The 16,463-nt window shown below is 30.4% G+C and overlaps 1 protein-coding gene across 2 annotated transcripts in view; it reads right to left on the bottom strand.

Annotated features, from left to right (window-relative positions):
• Positions 1-14,038, bottom strand: part of Prosap (SH3 and multiple ankyrin repeat domains prosap) — an 85,531-nt gene extending 71,493 nt beyond the window's left edge. Inside the window, exon 1 of one of the 2 annotated variants that reach the window (XM_040713410.2) lies at positions 13,729-14,038. The gene's annotated coding sequence lies outside the window, so the exon portion shown is untranslated. The remainder of the gene's footprint in view (positions 1-13,728) is intronic. The other variant, XM_040713409.2, reaches the window with a different exon arrangement.
• Between the last annotated feature and the right edge of the window lie 2,425 nt (positions 14,039-16,463).

Below are 16,463 nucleotides of genomic sequence, written 5' to 3'. Positions count from 1 at the left end.
CATTAATTTACGCCAACTAACGTGTGTCAACTAACCCCCAGTTACTATTTGATTTCAATCAATAATACCTCACTAAATACTGAACCAATTAACTACATTTAAATCTTAAATTAACCACAAATAGCTATACAATTTTAATAAAATATAAAGAGTTTACGAATTTAAGCTAAAACTTGAGTTTCAAAAAAAAAAAAAAGATCAATGTTGTTAATTTAGAAAATCTGTCACAGCTCAGGAAAAGGTAATGTACTCATACCTTTCTATGAGCCTAATGCAGCACTAATGAGTAATTAGTCCACGAAAGTGCTGGAGTACAACTCGTATTAACTTGTCAACTTACTCCGTGAGCCAACTATCCCCTATCCTCAAAATTTAAAAATTCAATCTACAACTTTTGCTTTGTTGTTTTGTCTTAAAGAAAAAACTTCAGGAGGAAGCCTCATCAGATATTCTAAAGGCATGCTAGATGATAGTAATTGTTCTACGAGAAATGTACATCTTAGTAACAACTATAAAATCTGCAAAATAGGAGAAACACTCTATGATATTAGAAAGAGAGAGATAATGTTGATCTTTCATCCGTCTGTGCAGCATTTGAACAACCTTTAGAATTCCAATAAAAATATATTTTTTGATTGCCTTTATTATCATCACACACACACGTCACGTCTAATGCATTTTTATGTAATAATACTAGTATATATATTAGAGTGTACATGTTGCAATTTTTTTTTGTCTAACAATGCATTATTTAATTACCAACTATTAATTGATAATAATTCATTTAATTTCAATCTATTCAAATTCCATTGGTAATATGTAATATAACTGTGGGCATTTGAACTACATATATTTTAGTAATTTGTATTAAAATAGTCAAAAATTAGACCATTAATATATCAATCATTCATGGAATATTCGATTACTAGCGGGAGTACCTGACATTGCTCGGAGTTATTAGGGGTCTATGAACTTTGCTTAAATAATATAGTTATGTACTTGCCTTTTCTTATCTTTTTTAATATGACGCACTGAGCTTTAATACTATATGCTAGTTGGAAAATACCTCTTAGGCCCTGTAGTTCTAAGATATTAAGCGCACACTCAAAAATGATTTATCTACAGACAGACAGACAAACTTTGCTTTACTATTATAGATTGCAGTATCCCAAATATTGAAAATCTTTCATTTAAAATTTTGGTATCATTTTTTTATTGCATCTTATACATAAATCACAACTTCTACACAAGATATGTATATATATATATACAATATACATGTTATTTTGAAATGACATTTCGCACTTATACATATGTATGTATGTAAATAAAACGATACTCAAGTATCTGTTCTCATTATTCATCCTCATTTCTCTCCTCTTCTCTCATTTCTTATGACAATAATAACAATAACATAAAAGCACATACATATATGAATTAGAAAATACACGAATGAATGACTCTTCTATAAGATGTTGTCTTGGAATGAGATAGAGAGGGAAGAAAGTTAACACTTTTTTAACATTTATATATTTATGTACCGAGTGGTTCATTAAAATCTGAACACTTTGAATTTTAAACTTCAATAAGAAATTAATTATTCCTGAACAATCTAATTTCAACAAAATTAATGCTATAAATAGTTGTGTGTCTGAGCTCTCTCAGCCTTCCTCATTTAACCAAAGACGTAGTCGAGGGGGGGGAGGGGGGTAGTGTCGAAAAAGAGTTCAAATGACTAATTCTATATAGTATTGCGAAGAAGGAGATGGGTTTCTTTCATTGCTGGTGTCAAAAGTGGTCTCTCCACCTTCACAAGGCTTTCCACCCACTTTTTTGACAGCTCTCTTGACAGTCTGATGTGAAATCCTGAGATCTCTTGCATGGGCCCTATGGACTTGAGGGCATTGGTCTGGGCTGTTTTCTTTTACTCCTACGGATGCAATTGTGCCTTTTTGACAGAGCACTTCTTCCTCTCTAACGTTTCGGACTTGTTGATGGAGTAGACTGTGGTCCTAGAGACGCCCAATTCCTTGATGTGCGCGAATGAAAATTCGTCGATCCCATATAAGTGTTATTTTCTCGACTTGAACGCCAACTAGATAGTTATTATTTTTTTTTTTGTTTTGTTTTGTGACTAATTGTTTATGTTTTGATATATTGAAATATGAATTAATTTCAATCACTCGACCTTTATCCATTATAAATGTTCCAATTTCAATGGGCCACCCGGTATATACATGTATAATCCAGAGAATAGACTTACATATAGTTAATATACATACATATTAGGCAGGTAAATGTTACTTCATAAGGATTCATTTGTAAGGTTTCTACACTTCTATATGTACATTGTTGATTCAAACCAATTTGTAGGTATGTAAATGAGAAGTCAGAGTAAGGATAAATACAATGTCTAATTCTATCCTCATAAATCCCTTATCTTGACTTGTTCATTTTAACTAGTCATGGGTCTTGTAATGTAAAAATAAAAATAGAGGACATGAAAATAATCATTATAGGTACAAGCTTACCTTTACCAATCATCTTTTATCCCTCGTTAATAACTTAAAATAATGTATTAATAATTACATAATGGTTAATTAGATGGATGTAAACCAACTAATTGATTGCCCCTCACACAGACAATCCGTTTAACTTTCTAGTACGATGTACGAGAGTCAAGAAATAGAATGATGAAGACTTTTAATATCTAATATAAAAAAAAACAGACAAAGCGTATTTCTAATAATACTTTTGAGTAAGTATATTTATCCAATGTCTTATCTACAATAAGAAAACGAGTCAGCGATTTACCCAGTACTATAATATATAATTGAAAAATAGGGAATCTCTTAAGCTTGGATCCTGGCTATTTATTACCTCCTTAAAACTTGTTCATTCTCCCCCCTCCTCCAAAATTCTGGTTTCTTTTGTTGTTGTTGTACCTTAATAAAAAGAACACAAAATTATCTAAACTTATGTTCATAGTCCCTCCAACGACAATCAACATGTCGTATGTTGATTGTCGTTGAGAGATTCCGTTTATCTAAAATGAACATCAATTTAATAACCATGCTCTGATTTTCACCCATTTGCATCAATTTAAAATCATGGATTTAAATTATGGGATGAAGACAATATGTGAGATGACTCTAAATAGCATGAATCCGGTTGATACTAGAAGGAAATATTAAAAAAAGTTTAAAGTGGAAAAACATGACAGGGTTTCACTTCATTACTAGTAGGGTATGATCTCAACTCTGATGACATAATAATACATATTCATTATTAGACTGTAGCGAAATGAGAAAAGTTGGGAATTTGGTATCACAGGATATTTATTATTTTGGACTTTATTCCTCTAAACAAGAAAATAACCCTCAAACGTTCGAAGAAAGGTCCTTCATGGACACGCGTTTTGATTTTCAAATCTGTAAAAGGTCGAAAAAAATTAAATTGGCATGTTGTTTCTACAAAACTATCTATTTGAAACAAAGTCGCAGGATTTTATTGTATTGTAGATGAAACATATATTTTTCTACAATATTTCAAACAACTCTTCTCTAACTAGTGTTGTGCTTTGGTCTGAATATCCTTGACCACTCTGAGACCGTAATGATTTTTAATGAAACCTACTAATTCGGTTCTTTAAAAAAGTTCAATCTTGATTGCTCTCATTTAAAGTTTGGTCTAAACGAATTCTATTGATGAATTGATAATGACGTCAGTTGTGTTTCAAAATTATGAACATCGAATTACTATAACGTCATATCAAGTTAAACGACATGCATTAATTATATTCGTACAGCCCATAAATCAGCCGATTGGGGATAAGCTCGGTCCACTATTTGAAAACCTTTAAATTTCGGTCTGAGACTGTGTTCTGGACCAAAATAAAGGTACACATGGGTCTGGAAAAAATCACTCAAGACCGAACCGAAAAAATAATTTGGTCTTGGACCGAGTCTCAACACTAGTATTTACATCTATTTATAGAAAAATAAGTGAATATGAAGAGAGACACTTCTCAATTGGAGACAGATTGTGACATACATTTAATATTACTTAAACATAGTACATAGTAGGGCTGTTTATCGAGGGTTAATTTAAACCATTATTGACGAGAGGGGGTTGAGTGTGTGTGTGTGAGAGAGAGAAGGAAGAAGCATTTATTCATAAATAGTACGTAATATATACATTTTATGAAATGGAGAAGCAGGACATTGAACTTCCTCATTTGTCTTATTTTTGAATTATGACTCTATGTATCTATATTGTACTGCTGAAGTACGGATATTTGTATTATTTTGTTATACAAAACATAATAGGTATGTAACTGCTTTTATTTTAAGCTTTATAGGTCCAGTTATATGGATCGTCTTTTAAAATAAAGTATATTAATACATTATCATGTATAATACGTTATGAAATATTTGTATACCTACATATGATGTAGCTAACTAAATGCATACTTAGAACCTTGTACAAATACAGATATATATACCCATTTGATTAACTCCTTTTGTATAGAAGTGGACACTTTTTTTACACTTATCTTAATTATGATTTGTATGTACCTAATATATCTATGTAGGACCTATAGGCTATAAGTATACATTTTATCATTCCCATCTACAACTGATGTATGTATAATACATATAGTAGGTACGTTATATGAAGTTGAGCCAAGAAAAATAAATAGTTTTTCCTTTGATTTGTGGGAAAGGTGCAGCAGCAGTCACGATGAAAAGTTACATATTTTCACACTCGCTCAGAAACATCCTGACATACCTAATAATGTCTCTTTCGTTCTTCTTCATTTCTTTATTAAAAGCATTTACATATTATGTATTGTACCATCGGTAGAATTGAGACAGCTATTGAATGCAGTCCTAAAATTCAATTTATTTATTATTTTTCCTCTATTGATTTGTTTGTTATTACTTATTAGTATTGTTCCACATTGCCTCACCAATAATAATGAGTAGTGTTGTGTCGGCGGTCCTTATTTATTCAGTCTAGTACAGTGCAGTCTTAGGACCGATCCTATCGGTCTTTAGGACTAGTTCTTAAAACCTTTGGACCTTGGAATTTATCCTATACATATCAATGGTTTAGTAAGACAAATAAGATATATGAAATATGTATTAAGATTATTGCACATATTTTGCAAAAAATTATATCAGATATATTTTTTTCAATATAATACTAACATATTGTCCTAGCTCCAAAATAAGGGCCGACACAACACTAATAATGAGCAATGAAGTAAAAGGACTCAATTCAGTCCCTTCTCTCTGGTTTAATTACAAGTCTGAATTGCCCTCATGAATTGAGGTCATTCATTAACTTGGGTAAATAAGAAAACGTTTTTTGACTTCAAATGCTAATGAGTAAGCTATGGAATATATTGCACGTCTATTATGTCGTATGGATCTTTCTTTTAGACTACATAGAGGAAAGTTAAGAATAAACTCCATAATAATCGGTATACATTATATATTTAGTAGTTGTTGTGACATGCCATGCGCCATATACGAACTTACTTACATACATAATTATTTCTTTATAAACTTTTTAGTGACTTTTAAATGATTTATTATTCAGAGGAAGGGAAGGAGGTAGAGAGATGTATAAAGCTTATTGTAGGTGGTAGACCCTTACTACAAGTATGTACAACACTTGATATCCCACTATTATTATGACTAGTCTAAAATTAGTAGAAAAACTTATTTTCTTTTTCTCCATTCCCCCCCTCTCCATTAATTCTAACACAAGATATGTATGCAAACAAATTGATTTCAGTGGACTAGTTGTTGAATACACAAACCATTACTTATTCGTCAAGCACAGGGAAGGGGAATTTGTAAATTTTACCACTCCTAGACATCAGACTGGTAAAATTTGCTACTTCTCAACATTTTTCCATTTGAATCGATTTTTATGGTTATTATGACCCCTTTCCCAGAGATTTATCAAATGATCACCTCCTTAACTATACAAGGTCCCTCGACAATCCAGATGGAACCCTCCTTATAAAAATAAATATAAAAGGAATGATGAAGAAAAAAGGCTGTTAAGCACATAGATACTTACATATCTATATATATAATCTCAAATTATGCAACTCAAGTGAGACAAGCTCATTAATTCCGTTAATTCCAATTTTGAACAAATATATGTACATATCTAGTGTATACTTGTACATACATGGTATATATGTACATAAACGTACTATTATTATTAACTCAATATTTAAAGAAACGAAAAAATAAAAGTGGATAACCTTAAGATTCCTTCCTTGTTAAAAAAATCTCGATAATATTAAAAGGGGCGGTGGATCCTGGGGAAAAAATGATCAAATGATTTAAACTTGATTACATAGGTATATGTGGTGTGTGAGAGTAGAGTAGAATCCTGTTTTCCTTCAATTTAGTTCTATTTTTTAAGCAATATATATATAAAGAACCATAAACATAAACTTGCACAATTTAGAATTCATCCATCTATACATATATTTGTTATTTCCAAAAGTATATAACAGGTATCCATAGATGATGACGTATAATGTACATATATATTCATATAGTAAACACAACTTAAATTTACTATTAGCTCCAAGTGCAAAGATACAGATGAACAGCAGAGTCATCCTTGTTTTAGCATCAGATTAGCCTTAAAAAGTCATATGTGACAGAGTTAAACTTTCAACACATTTGTAACACAGGCGGCATACATAGTACTACATACATCAACATCATATTATATGTAGAACACGAGAGAGAGACTATATTAGATTATACATCATTATAGATATCACCTATGTCACAAAACATCAATAGACTACAAGGGACGTCTTTTGAATAAGATTAATTTCGGACAGGGTTATGTATTTTTCTTTAGAATAAACCAGAAACATAAAATATTAATCAAAATCATAGTTGATAGTATCTAAATCATAATTATACTCTAAAAAATTATAAGTTATTTTAAAACAAAAATCCTCTATGAAGGGAATTTATATTCTATATTTTTTGGTTACGTGAATCCTGAACATAATTCATAATCTTTTTTAATTCTTATTTCAACCATCTTGTATCCTCTTTCCTTTTTAGTGTTTATGACTCTTTAGTACTATCTACGTATAAACTTATACAAAGTATCATCAAACTAATATCAAAAGGAACGTTAGGATTTTTTTTATTTATTGTACAAATGGACATTAGTACATGGGTTGAAAGGGGCGTAGGTTTTTGTTTTTCTAAGCTGTTGGTGTTTATTTGGCTTATGCCATTGAATGAATATGTTTGTATTTTTATGAAATGAGACTTCATTACAAAAAGTGGGAGAAGAGGCGACAAGTTTTTCCCCCTTTGCATATATATGTTTAATTTGTAGGAGTAAAACATCAGTGAATACAATATCCATCATTTATTTGGTCCATGTAAGTTGTTAATTTTTCGAAGGCAAACTTCATTGAAGGAATAAAAACACATTAATACCTACATACGTAGAAAGTGATAATAATGTGAAACAGCTGTGGTGAGTTGGAAACACAAGTGCAGGAATTGTTCCCTATAAATAACAAAAGATTAATTTTTGAATCGTTTTATAATGAGTTAACAGAATGCTTATATTTGAACATACATATGTAGCAGGGACGTCGGCAGGGGGTAGGCTGGAGGGGATGTACCCCCAAAAAATTAAGGAATTTTGTTGTTTTTTACAAGAAAATAGGACATTTAATTTAATTCTTCAAAAACAATTTTCAAAATTTTTTATTTTCTGTAGAAAGCAATGGAGTTTTAAAATTTTAGTCAAAAATTTTAAAATTGAAACTTAATTTTTTAAGTTTCTTTCCAAAAAATTTAATTTTTTAGAATAGTCATGGATTTTGGAAGTTTTTTTTCAAAAAAAAAAAAAAAATTCTGTGGATTTTTCATTTTTTCTCCAAAATAATGTAATATTTGAAAAAATTTTAAAATTGAAATTTAATTTTTTAAGTTTTTATTCGAAAAAAGATAATTTTTTCATAATAGCTATGGATTTTTGAAATGTTTATACTACAAATTTAATTTTTTTTGAATTAAAAAGAAAAACCAAGCTATGTAGAGGCTAACGATCCTGCCTGCCTAACACCAATTATTCTTCATATCCATCCTAAATCCTTATCGACGTTTAAGGACCCATTCAAAAGTTCCATGTCCAGTCTATCTCTCCCTTAATCTTAAATAATGATAATATTTACTTATTTAATCAGTTATTGCTCTAATAAATAATAATTCAGAACTATAATAATAAGGGGTTCTCAAAGTGTACACACTGTACAACCTGAAAGTATAAAAAGATTAAGAGAGTTCATTTTCATATGTACTTAATCAAATCTGTAGTAAGTCATCAACAATTTTCACAGTATTTAATATCCACCAAAGTCAACTTCATTGATGGCCTTATTCAGAGCCGCGATTCCATAAATTATATGAAAGATAATTATTCTTTGATACAATTATACATACAATAAGGTTAATCGCCTTCTAATTGTTTGCGCTGATATCTTTCAAAGTTTTACTTTATCATACGTACAGAGGAGTTATTGTATTTATGACGTCCATCTTTTATCTACTCCTCAACACTTTGAAACATACACACGCACACTTGTACAACTCAATGTAAACAGTCGTATTTGCTGAAATAGATAAACTCTTTGAGAGTATATGAGAATTAACAACTATTTCTATATATGTGGAACATGATATGTACGAATTATAGACTATAAAGAAAGAGAGGTCAATAACAACAATGAATATTGCATGCAAAGACGCGTGCCTCCAGGGAATTCCTTCTTCCTTTGGAATACCTATACCTCAAATGAAAGGAAGAAGTTTCACTATAAATAGACAACGGTATGCATGTGGATATGCATACTCCCATAGCACACACAGATGATGATGATGATAATAATAAAAATTGGAAACAGAAAAATACGTATGTAGAATAACCCCATTTATAAAATCGCGTGCCATAAGATTCCTCTCTGAGTTTTTATCCAGCTTTAATCTACACCACAGAATTAGAATTCAATCTATGTATGTATGTATGACCCCTAGGAATTAGGAAGCATGACGAGGGGTCAAGCATCTTTATCACGTCATTTATATTGTACAATGTACATACATGGAAAAGGAAGATACACAAATCCAATCAAATCAAATAGTTAAATTAGCTCATCCTTTAAGAATAATACAAAATCCTTCTCTCATCCAGATACATACATATTTTTGGACAAAGTAATTTAATCTCTATTGAGGTTTTTCTCAAGAATGAAAATAATAAAAACACCAACTTGGTTTTTGTGGTTGCGTAGTCACTGGATACAAAACAACAACAGATAACAAATAGAAAACCTCTATCTCTCTTTCTCGCCTTTTTTTTTCATCAATATTTGGTCGTTATTTGATAAAATAGCCTATATATACCTATGTATATCATAATGCCTCAGTCGTACCGCTAACCGTTTACAGTAAACAAAAGCCAAATGAACTTTAACCATCAACCCTTATCTTTGATAATAAGTTAAACATATCGTTGAGATGAACGCATTTTTTCTCTCTCATACAGCTAGACAGAATAAGTAGGTGATGGATCAAAGTTCAAAGTAGATAATGAGTAGGTTAGAGACCAGAGATTTCGGCGTTGATATCAAAGTGGATTCTGCCCTTTTTATTTTCTTCTTTTTGTGCAATCAATGCAAAGATATATTGTACATTATGTATTATATAAAATGCTTACATAAGTCCATAGGTATGTGCATAAAAAATGACATTTGTAACATAGTAACTTTATACGATATGGAGATGAGTTTATTTGTATATGATGTACGACCTATAAGTACAGTAAGCTATGGAATATGTGGTAATTCTCTTTTTGTTTTGAAAGGTGATTACATGAAACCCATCCATCAAAGAGATTATTAATCGACCATGTAGATGGATTGAGCACTTTTTTTCCATCCTCCACCTCATCTTCCCAAAGGTATTTAAATGTTATCAAGCATATTAAATCATACATAGTCGTAGGTAGGTATATAAAGGAAATGAAGGACTTGCTCAAATAACAGAAAGTTGTTTAAGATTAATTCCAATGAATATTCTACATCAAATATCTAGGTAATTATTGATTACTGGGCCTCACTCACTCTCTGACAAGTATATTTTTTTCTTTTTCATATTTGATGAGAATTTTATGTATGATTTATTGTGTAATATGCATACTTTGTTTTGTAATGTTGAAACAGAGCCATCCTTAACACGTATAGAAACCAAAACAAAGCATAAAATATATTTGTACATACAAATGTGTATATGATTGTTTTATTCGCCATGAACCTTTCTAAAATTTGATTATTTTTTATTAGTTATCAGCATAACTAATATATTGTCCACTCACTGGTTCGAAAAATAAATTGAGCAGAGAAGTGAAGCGTGGCCAACCCTCAATAATATAATATGGAGGTAGGTAGGAGTACATTTACAAGAAATAAAGGGTTCCGTTTCTCTTTCCCAAATGCATTTAAAAATACAGACGACGTATGTATAGATATGTATTCTATAGCAAGTGAAGTGGATTACGATTGTATTTAGTTGTTGTTATTGTTATTTGAAGGTCTTTAATGATGATTTGAGAAGATAAAGAAAGGAATGGGTAAAGAAAGAAACAGAAATCCTCATCATCATGTTAAGAGATTCCGAAAAAAGAAGAAAGAAAAGTAATAATCGTGACTCAGCTACTGAGAAGTCAGCTTCAATATATTTTATGTGTAAATATGTAATACTTACAACAAGAGTGTTTAAATAAGGTAAAGGCACATTAAGGTGCATGCCCAATATGTAGAAAGGCACATGGGGATACACTATCTATAAATACTTACATAGAATGAATACCTAATTGATAAATTGAAAAAGTTTATCAATTAAAAGTTTTGAAATTTGTAGAAAATAAAAAAAAATATTTTTCTACATCATCAAAATTTCAAAAAACGTACATTTTCTTTCTTTTTTCATTCTTCATCCCTCCTACTAAATCTCTTTCATATCTATCAATATTCTTCACCTTGACAAGTGGTTAAAGTTTTAAATTAAATAAAACTATAGTTGTTTTTTTTTGTTGCTTTTTTAAAATTAAAAATGTGATTTAAGCCCATAAAAAACGAATTAAAAGCAACCCTGATTCACAGACACATATAATCTTTGGATTCAAATAAAAGACTTAAAAAATACTACTCCCAAGGAGTGTAGTTCATAGATAATAACACTAAAAAACAGGGATTACTTTATTATTAATATTTATATTAACTTTAATAAAAATAAGAGTCATCATCACCATATTATGTCCAAACCCTACTCAACACAATCAGCATTGCCTTTTTTTTAAAATTATTATTATGGTTGTTCAACCCAACGATGGTTCTCATTTCTGATTAATCTTCATATTATGAAGGATTGCTCACACACATATAAACACCACCGTCCACCAAGACATGAACCTCTTTCCTATTTCTTAATTACCCGAATGGCTATAAATTATGCATTTCTAATTCAATCGACCTATGATTTCAATGAGTACTCCTGCTAAATTATATATAATGCAAAAAAAAAAAAAAAAAAAAAAGCAAGCCAGCTCCTTTCAGGGAGGCCTTTTTAATAGCATGAGTCACACACACTCCATATCAAATTAACGTTACTTTTAAATACATTACGAAGAAAGGAAATATTAATTAAAAAATATGTGAGTATATACACGAGAGAAGTCTACAAAGAAGACGAGTGTACCTATAAGGTGCCTTAATCACTGAGGGGGCTGGTACCCTAATACTTTTTCAGTAGGGGTATTTATTCACCCAATTAATGATGAGTCATTCATTGTCACTCCAATCAACTCTCCCCCATAACAAAACCGTGATTGCAGCACTGCTATGTAGACAACTATCATAATGAGCCATGTACAAAATATGTACTCAAGTTTTTCGCATTTATTGCCCATGTTTGCTTTTGGAAATCATTTCCTTAAAAACTTATCTTCTAATAATTTACGTACAATACAGCCTTTGAAATAATTAACAATTGAGAACAAAATTTATTTTTTGACTAACTTGATTTGAAAAGATGAAGTTAGCAACAAGGCTCAAATATGTATGTAAAAGGCACCTTCTTACACGACTCTGGCCTCCTTCTTCTACTCCTTATATAATACGTGTCAAAACAAAACAAAAAAATAATAAAAAATCAAATAATAATTCATAAAAAGAAATTTAAAACTTCAGTCATTAAAAAAAAAAACAATTATTATTTCTATACGAAGGGGAAAAAGAATATTAAATACGCACATAAAATATCAAAACTCTTTTTTGTAAGAATGAAATTCCTCTAATTAATCCTTACATAAGTAAGTAGGTACATTGTGAAGTAAATTCTATTCAATTGAATGCAAGAAAGAATCCAGTATTTAACCTATTGCGGTATTATAGGTATACATTGACTCTAACATTAGTTTGTTTTTTTTAAAAGAAAAGGGAAATAGATCCAAGTTAATTAGCTATACACTCATTTCAAAAAACAAAAGAATAAAATCAAATCCTTCCTATCCCATCCTCTTGCTTATGTTTTGAGAAATCATACATATGCACATCAATTTAAGATACTTAATTATATTGAACCCCTTAATTTATATATTTTATAAAGTTCTCCTCCACTATTATAAAAATATAATTATATATTTTCTTAATAGGGTTGTTCTTAAAATGTATGTATTTAAAAAAAGAAACCCCATGAAATTATTAATGACTTCATGTTATACTTCACAAAAAGCATTTTCAGCCCTTAGATATAATAAGTACTATGTATATACTGTCTACTGCCTTTTGTAGGCAAAGGACTAAGGTATCCATCAATTAGGAGTCTATCAAAGGCCAGAGTGTTGAAATATGGGACTCCTTGGACAAACACTACATTAATAACACCTATACTGCCTTTCTTGCCGGGTGTAGGCAGCCGTTGAGGCTGAATACTCTTTCATTATCCAATAAAATTTAGTCTATGAAACATTATCTACTCAAATTGAAGTCTTATCATTTCAATAAGAGTTAGGAACGTATACAAAAAACGTAATTGTAATGATAATGAATAATTATCCATCCCTACCCTGTATTTTATTGGGAATCAAATCATGATTAGATACTATTCAAGGGTATTTGACAAGCAAATATTTTGAGGTATAATGCTTCATCTCCAACCCTTCATGACTGACTTTGTCCAGTGATGAAAGAGGCTGTGTATGTACGTAATGTAAGTATCAACACTCGTTTCTTTTCGTTTCTCTAGTGTATGTATTACTTACTTACTATTGAGTAATTCTTTATTTTCCACACCCAGGTAATGGTGGTGGTGAGGAACAACAACAACGACGAAGAAGTAAAGCCCAAAAGTGGACATACCTGAGATTTTTATTTTCTTCAAGTTTTATTCTTTTACGATTCTCTTATTTTCTTTCGTTTGGAGGGAATGGGATTATACTTTAAGAGAGAGAACTCAAAGACCTAATAGTACATTAACATTCCCAAAGAGAAGGAGGATCAATGCAAATATATCATTTTTGAATATACTAGAATCCAATCCATGATACTACATTAAAGTTGTTCCAAAAAAAAAAAGTCTTGTAATTCGAATCCCTTACCTCATAAAACACAAAATTTGAAGGGATCTTCTTTCTTTGACAAGGATTCACACTTATTTCTTCCTCTTTGAAATCGGATAATCGTCGTTTGAAACAAAACTTCACATAAAATAAACTACGTATGTACTAGTATAACAAGGAATAAAATCAATGCACCATACACTTGACGAATTTTTTAAATTATTTTTGTGTAAAAATATAAAATCACAGATAGGCGCGAGAGAGGGAGAGACACCTTCGGTCAACACACCATAAAATGACTGACTAAACTCACCGGACCAGTTTTTTTCTTTCTTCTTCTTCTTACTCCAAGAAAGAGAGAGAGAGAGAGAGAAGGAAAGAAAAAAAGAGTGAGGAAGGAAGAGGGAGAGAAGAGAAAAAAAATTATCAAAGAGCGCGAGTACGACGTTCTCAATCCCCGGGATCCGATCCTGCCCATTTCTTTTTCTTTTCTTCTGATAAAAGCCTTTCTTCCATTGGCAAAGGCTGTGAGGCTGGTACTTCAGCCTCATTCTATAGAGATAGATCCCATTGTACAGAGTTTTTTCAGCATCCTCAATAGTACAACTATCCTACACACATATATTTATAACACAAACAACAAGAATCCGCCTACTTTTGCGGCTTTTTATTTGAAAGCAAATAATATAATACTTTTATATGTATGTATTATATTAAATGCAATTCATGGTTCAACCTTTGATTATGATTATAAGTAGCAGAAGTATATATTTTATATATAGGTATATTTAAAATGAGGTCTTTTCTTTGTTTATATTAGTATGATTCCTTTCTTTTCCTCTTTTTCCCTCATAAGAGAAGACATTTCTTTATCATTTTATAAAATACGATTAATAATATGTATTTATTTAAGTTTCTTGTAAAAAGATTGAATCAATCAAAGAGTCTCTCACCAGGACCCCTTTCAATGTCTTAGAATCTTTTGATTTCTAAAAAGATGAAGAAACTCCTTGGAGTATTTAATATTTATTTTGATAAGTAATCATCTAATTACATTTATATAATAACTAGCAGTAGTATGTAGGCTTGCCTGGAGTTATTATGCATCATCAAACAGACAAACCTTGTTTAGATATTATAAAAAAGAACTCCCCAATAAATCCTAGGGGCTTCCCCACATACTTATATATATATATATAAGTTTTTTGGGGGAAGGGGGGAATGAATGGCTATAGATTATAGCCATTCACAAAAATTTCAAAAATTAATTTTTTTTGCAAAAAATATTCAAAAATTAAATTTCAAAATATTATTTTTTTCTAAAAAAATTTTAAGAATTAAATTTTTTTGAAAAAAATCAAATATTCAACAATCCACAGCTGTTCACACAAAATTCAATAAGTTTAGAAAAAAATTCCAAAATTCTCAACTGTTCATATAAAATTACATTTTTTGGGAAAAAACATTTCAAGATAAAACTTTTTGGAAAAAAATTTTGAATATTAATTTTTTTAAATTTCAAATGTTAATTTTTTTTAAATTTTTTTTTTCAAAAATCTACAGCTATTCACAAAAAAAAAAAAAATACATTTTGGAAAAATTTTAAAAATCCAAAGCTATTCACAAAAAAAAAAATCTTTAAGAAAAAAGTTTGAAGAATTAAATTTTTTGGAAATTTGGATATTGGGAAGGGGGGGGTACATCCCCTTGAGCCCATCCCCTGTTGATGATCCCGAATCTTCTTTGTTACTCTCATTTTGCCATGAGTAAACTTACACGTAGCTTCGCATTACATATTTGTTCTCTCCCCAATAATAAAAGAATAATAATTACTGCTTGATAATTTTTTTAATATAACGTGATTAGCTTTAGCTTCAAATTCATCTGCAAAATTTCATTCATTTTTACATACCGTTCTTATACAGCCCTATAGGTATATACTAGCTTCTATTTTTTAATAAGATACGCACGCTCAATGTTAATTATATAACGTCTGCGATATTTAATAAATATCCATACATTGATTTTAATTATTTTAAGGAATCCAAAAGTCAATCAAACATCCATCTATACAGACAAACTTTGCTTCATCAATGTAGAAGCAATTAGTACCCTACATTATTCGGAATTACTAGATCTACACGAAGAAAAAAGCTTTGCTATAATAATATTGAAGACAACTCCACAAGAAATCCTTAGAGTTACTCTCTGTTTTACATTAGCACACTCACGCGTAGCTACTCAATACTTAGATGTCCTCTCCTCAAGAAAGAAAGAATAATCATAACAACTTGAGGACATTTTTTTAACACGGCATGATGGGCCAGGGAGTACTTTAGTCTAAAGTACTTTCATCTTCAGTTGTTTCTACATTTTTATTGAGTAATTCCTGGTAAATTTCATATTCATATTTTTGGTAGAATATTTTTTCTTTAGTCTAATTGGCGCTTTTTTGATTGTATACTTTTATTGCTTTCAAAGTAATATGTTGTAGATCAAGGGTCTCCAAACTACAGCCTGTGGGCCAAATATGGTCTCAACGTGTTCAATTCAGTCAACGACAGCTAGCAAATGATAAAATGAGCCTTACACAGATAAACTTTTTGCCTATAAAAACTAATCCTTGAAACTTACTCGAGAAATCTGCATTGGGCGGAATGCTTGAAATTTTGGAGATATTTGTTGTAGATGAAGCATTTGAGTAGTGGTTAATCACTACTTTAAACATGATAAAACTCTCTTTTAAATGTTTTTATTATAAAAAGGTGGAAAAA

The sequence above is a fragment of the Lepeophtheirus salmonis genome, chromosome 5 (assembly GCF_016086655.4).
Source record: "Lepeophtheirus salmonis chromosome 5, UVic_Lsal_1.4, whole genome shotgun sequence".
NCBI classification, from domain to species: Eukaryota; Metazoa; Arthropoda; class Copepoda; order Siphonostomatoida; family Caligidae; genus Lepeophtheirus; species Lepeophtheirus salmonis.
This window is presented reverse-complemented; position numbering and strand designations above follow the sequence as displayed.